We start from the raw sequence: 6,000 nt of genomic DNA on the forward strand, positions 1-6,000 counted from the left end.
GCCCTCTACCTGCTCTTCCAACTCCACAGTCTCCTCCACCTCAACAACTGGCGGTAGCTCAGCAGCACCTGGTGCCGCCGGCGAGGAGGGACCCGCCACAGCCCTAACGGTGCCTCTGCCTCTGCCGCGATTGGCGGCAGCAGGCGTGGGGAACTGAATCCTGCGCACCAAAGATGGGGCCGGAGCAAAGAATTCTCCAATGGGGAGAACTGGGGTGTCCTCAGGCTCCCCGCGTCCTCTCCCTCCCCGTGCCGCAGGCGCACCCCGCACCTGGCCTCTCCCACCTCTGCCTGCCAGCCTTGAGCGAGCCCTGCCCGCCACACGGCGCTCAGACATGCTGCTAGGTCAGAAGGAGGGAGACTTTAGGAGGAAGGCCAGACAGGGTCAAAAAAATAATTTGGAGGGGCTTAGGGGCCAAAAAAAAAAGGCAGCTGATTTGGAGGCGGCGGGGGGGAAGTTTGTTTTCAAAAAAGGAAGCCAATTGGGGGGAAAGGAAGACTTTTTGATATGGGGGGGGAAGCCAATCGAAGTGAGGGGGAGGGTGTCCTTTTTGAATTTGGGAGTCAACCACCAAGCCAATTGGGGAGATGGGTCTGGGAGGGGTTTTTTTTAGAAAAATAGGGGGTTAAAGGGTGGAACCCCGGTGTGGGAGGGTGGCACGGGCAGTTGGGTGGAGTAGTTGTGGTGTGGGTGGCAAGTTTTTAGCTTTTTTTGGGGGGGAGAGTGGATGGGGGGAGGGCACAGCACCTACCGGGGGTGGGGGAGGGATGCAGTCAACGCTTGGGAACCTGCAGATCAAAGGAGGAAACCCTTATTTAGTGAACTGGAACACAAAGTGTGGGTTCTGGGGGGTGGTTCTCAAGTAATGCTCCTGTGGGGGGAGCATCAAACTCAATGCAGCCTATTTAGTGACTCTAAATTGCACACAACCAAAACCAGAACCCAGTCACACCAACACAGAGGTTGAACCCACCCACTCTGTGACTCTGCCTGCCCAATGCCATGGCAAGCAAGCAGCAGCAAACACTTGATGGCAGCCTCATGGATTGAACATCATGATCATCATCATACGTGTGTATTGGCCCAGCATGTAGTGGCAGCATCAGAGCCCAGCCAGGACCCCACTCAGACTGCCCCAGAGGCAAGGAAGCACTCTGGCATGGCATGGGCCCAGCATGTAGTGGCAGCATCGCATCAGAACCCTGGACCCCACTCAGACTGCCCCAGAGGCAAGGAAGCACTCTGGAAGGCACCTGTTCAAAAACCACCTGCAAGACGCATGCAATGCAACGCAACACACAGCAGCAATTTCTTTACTGGGCATGGGCATGAAGACACAAGTTTTACAACAGTACATCTCCTCTCCAAGGTTCCCTCCCTCCTCCCCACACCCAAATGCATTTCAGAATAGGGGTGTCCCTATTTAAAACCGCCAGCTAGGGAGAGAAAGGGGCAACAAAAGGTGCACAATCGCACACGCACTAACCCCTCTTCTTCCGGTCCTTCTCCTGCCACTCACTGCTGGTCACGGATTCGCCGCCGCCAGCCAGCCACCCTGGGCTGAGACACAGCAGGGCGGCCGCACGAGGCACACAGGCAACCGGGGTAGTTCAACAACGATGGAGGGGCAGAAGTGAGGAGACAACACTATTTGTGTCGCTCAACTCACCCCCAAGCAGAGACAAAATCAACCAAAAACTATAAAAAGAAAAAAAAAACCGATGGCAGCCGCCAGGTGGGTAGGCTACTGTGTGCGGCTGCAGCTGTGGGAGAGGAGGTGGAAAGTGAAGGGGAGCAGAGAGAGAAAAGACTAAGAGAGAGAGAAAAGAGAGGGGGGGCAGGGACAAAGAGAAAGAGAGGAGAGAGAGAGAAAAGAAAGAGAGAGAGAGGAGAAAGAGAGATGATAGAGAGAAAGAGGAGAGAGGAGAAGCGCAGCGCAGCAGGGAGGGGGGATTCAGGTGTGGGGGGAGGACACAGCAGTAGCAGCGGTCCAAAGAGGTGGGGGGAGCAGAGAGGGTGTGTGTGGTTGGGGGCTAGTGTGTGGCAGGGGGCCTGGGGTAAGTGGAGAGAGTCGGGGGCAAGGAGGAAAAGAGGTGGGGTGGGGGGAGCAGAGAGGGTGTGTGTGGTTGGGGGCTAGTGTGTGGCAGGGGGCCTGGGGTAAGTGGAGAGAGTCGGGGGCAAGGAGGAAAAGAGGTGGGGTGGGGGGAGCAGAGAGGGTGTGTGTGGTTGGGGCTAGTGTGTGGCAGGGGGCCTGGGGTAAGTGGAGAGAGTCGGGGGCAAGGAGAAAAAGAGGTGGGGTGGGGGGAGCAGAGAGGCTGTGTGTGGTTGGGGGCTAGTGTGTGGCAGGGGGCCTGGGGTAAGTGGAGAGAGTCGGGGGCAAGGAGGAAAAGAGGTGGGGTGGGGGGAGCAGAGAGGCTGTGTGTGGTTGGGGGCTAGTGTGTGGCAGGGGGCCTGGGGTAAGTGGAGAGAGTCGGGGGCAAGGAGGAAAAGAGGTGGGGTGGGGGGAGCAGAGAGGCTGTGTGTGGTTGGGGGCTAGTGTGTGGCAGGGGGCCTGGGGTAAGTGGAGAGAGTCGGGGGCAAGGAGAAAAAGAGGTGGGGTGGGGGGAGCAGAGAGGGTGTGTGTGGTTGGTGCTAGTGTGTGGCAGGGGGCCTGGGGTAAGTGGAGAGAGTCGGGGGCAAGGAGGAAAAGAGGTGGGGTGGGGGGAGCAGAGAGGCTGTGTGTGGTTGGGGGCTAGTGTGTGGCAGGGGGCCTGGGGTAAGTGGAGAGAGTCGGGGGCAAGGAGAAAAAGAGGTGGGGTGGGGGGAGCAGAGAGGCTGTGTGTGGTTGGGGGCTAGTGTGTGGCAGGGGGCCTGGGGTAAGTGGAGAGAGTCGGGGGCAAGGAGAAAAAGAGGTGGGGTGGGGGGAGCAGAGAGGGTGTGTGTGGTTGGGGCTAGTGTGTGGCAGGGGGCCTGGGGTAAGTGGAGAGAGTCGGGGGCAAGGAGGAAAAGAGGTGGGGTGGGGGGAGCAGAGAGGCTGTGTGTGGTTGGGGGCTAGTGTGTGGCAGGGGGCCTGGGGTAAGTGGAGAGAGTCGGGGGCAAGGAGAAAAAGAGGTGGGGTGGGGGGAGCAGAGAGGGTGTGTGTGGTTGGGGCTAGTGTGTGGCAGGGGGCCTGGGGAAGTGGAGAGAGTCAGGGGCAAGGAGGAAAAGAGGTGGGGTGGGGGGAGCAGAGAGGGTGTGTGTGGTTGGGGGCTAGTGTGTGGCAGGGGGCCTGGGGTGAGTGGAGAGAGTCAGGGGCAAGGAGAAAAAGAGGTGGGGTGGGGGGAGCAGAGAGGGTGTGTGTGGTTGGGGGCTAGTGTGTGGCAGAGGGGTGTTGGGGGGAAGGGGAGGGGGCAACAACAAACAGCAAAGGAGAAACTGGAACAACTCGGGCAGCAGCAGCGATTAGGCTGGATGGGGTGGTTGGGGGAGGAGCTGGGCCTGGGCTAGGGTAGGGTCTGGGAGGAGGGAGGGTGGGGGGGCAGGCAGGGGGGGAGGAGGAGGAGGAGGGTAGCAAAATATATAAAGCAATATATATCAAGAGAACACAAGCCAGAAGTTTAAAAAAAAAATTAAAAGAAAGACTATAACCAGCAGAAAAAACTTGGGGGTGGGGGTGTGGGGAGGGGGAACCAAACACAGACTCTGAGGGGGGCCACTAAGTGAACAGAGACAATGAAACCACAATTGCTGCAAATTAATAATAGCAAATGAATAAGTGGAACCAAGCAAAGAAAACTGGACTCGGTTTGGCAGCAGCAAACTTGGGAGAAGGCTGGATGGGGTGGGGTTGGGGTGGGGTGTGGTTGGACTTGGAGGGGCAAGTTTGGAGCAGGGAACCAAAACTGATTATATGGGACAACAAGAAACAACAACAGAATCCTCTGGGGGTGGGGGGGAGGGATTCAGGGAACCAACTCGCAGGGCAGCAGCAGTCAGCAGAAACAAACAAAATGGTACAATTTAAGCAAAACCAGCAAGCAATATATAACTGAAACCAATGGAATGCAATGTGAAAATCAAAAAGTTGGACAACAACAAGGCAGGACAAAGAGCAATAATTAATGGAAGAAGATTTAAAGCAATGAGGATGCAGTGGGTGGGAGTGGGGGAGGGGGAGGGTAGGCCCAAAGGATGAGAAGGGAAAGGGGGGGGAGGGGGGAGAAAAGCAGACAGACAAGGAACAGGGAAAATTGGGGGAAATTAAGAAGAAAGTAAAGTGAAGTAACACACAGTATACAGGCAAGAGAAGAGACAGACAGAGAGAGGAGACACACAGAGAGTCACAAAGGGCTGGTGGACAAAGGATTAGACAGAGCACACACAGAGAGACACAGGACACAGTCAGGACTCACAGAGACACCAGAGCAGCCAGCAAAGGGCAAGCAGGTCTCAGAGATGATCCCACAACTGCAGCCAAGAGAAGTTTCCAGAGAAGAGGCTTGGGTTTATATAGGTTTGAAATTCCCTCCTTTGGGAGCCCCCACCTTTGCACTCCCCCCACGGCCAACAGGGTGCCAGCTCTCAACAGTGCAACAGCCAAGCAGCCTACCAGACCAAAGGACTCATTCTGGCCAATCAAGGATCAATAGCGCAGCCAATACAATGCCTGGAAATAGCATCACAAAATGGATGCAAGGAGGAGCAAAAGTTTCGGGAAGGAGACACAAAATGGAGGACACACTTGGAACTTTAAAGAGACACTCCAGAGACTCAATTTCGTTCCCGAACCGGTTCGGGAAACCCGAGCCGGTTCGGTACCGAACCGGCTCGAATTCGGTCCGGCTCGGTCCCCGGGAGGGCCCGATTCGGTCCGGGATCGAGCCGCCGGATCCGGACCGGTTCGGACGAACCGGTCCGGATCCGAACCGAACCGCACATCCCTACAATGTTATCAGCCTGGAGAATGCTCAAGTATTTGTAATGTTCTTTCTCTTCCAGGTTCTTGATGTTGCTTCCATTGGGCAGTTCTGTTCCTTCTGTTTTTCTTATTTTTCCTCTGTTCATTATCAATGCAGCACAGTTGTCTAGTCCAAACTCCATTGCTATATCGCTACTGAATATACGGACAGTGTTTAGTAGTGATTCGATTTCTGACTGGGACTTTCCATACAACTTCAGATCATCCATGTACAGCAGATGGTTGATTTTACTTGATGTTTTAGATGTTTTGTTTAGTATGTGTGAAAGTGGAGTCATGGCGATTACATTTCCTGGCTGTCCCCTAATAATTGTACTCTGGGTGTCTCACAAAGTAAAACAATAATGAAAAGCAGTATCTAAATATCTTTAACAATAATAACAATAATTGTGCAATTTGTAATCATACTAACCAAGTAGTCAACACAACAAAAAGATAACAAGATCCTTGAAGATTAAGCTAATGATTTGCTTTGTAAAGCCACCAATTGTACAATAGCTTTCTCTTTATATAGAAGGAATTCTTACTCTCTCTGTATATTCCACCTTACATATTTTGCTCTTCTTCTTCTAATCCAAGCACAACTGCCAAGCCCATATATTAGTTTGCTGGAGATAACAAGAAATGAAAATGACATAGGCTTGCAAGCATGATAGTGTCACATCTGTTAAGATTTTATCCCATAGTTATTTCCCAATGGCGACATTGAATAGGAATGCAAACTATTTAAGTAATTGATCCAAGGATTAAAGGTGTGTGCCACAGGTGTTCAGCATGTGAAGTTAAATTAGGAGGAACCATGTCATGTTTCTTTGGCGGGTGTCAAAGAGATGTGGAGGGAGGGAAGGCAATCTATGTGCCAAGGTTCAAAGCCCTGATCTTGGATACATTCAAAATTCAATTGCCAGAAAGCAGTTTATTTTAGAAGTCTTTGCTGTGATTACTTTTTATACTTCATAATAACCATAGGTTTAAGTGTGGAGGAACAATTGCTTATGATCTGAAATGCAAGTGTGTGCATGGGAAAGCGATAGGGTGAGAGAATGCACCTGATAATCGTATGT

This window comes from Hemicordylus capensis, chromosome 5 (genome assembly GCF_027244095.1).
Source record: "Hemicordylus capensis ecotype Gifberg chromosome 5, rHemCap1.1.pri, whole genome shotgun sequence".
NCBI classification, from domain to species: Eukaryota; Metazoa; Chordata; class Lepidosauria; order Squamata; family Cordylidae; genus Hemicordylus; species Hemicordylus capensis.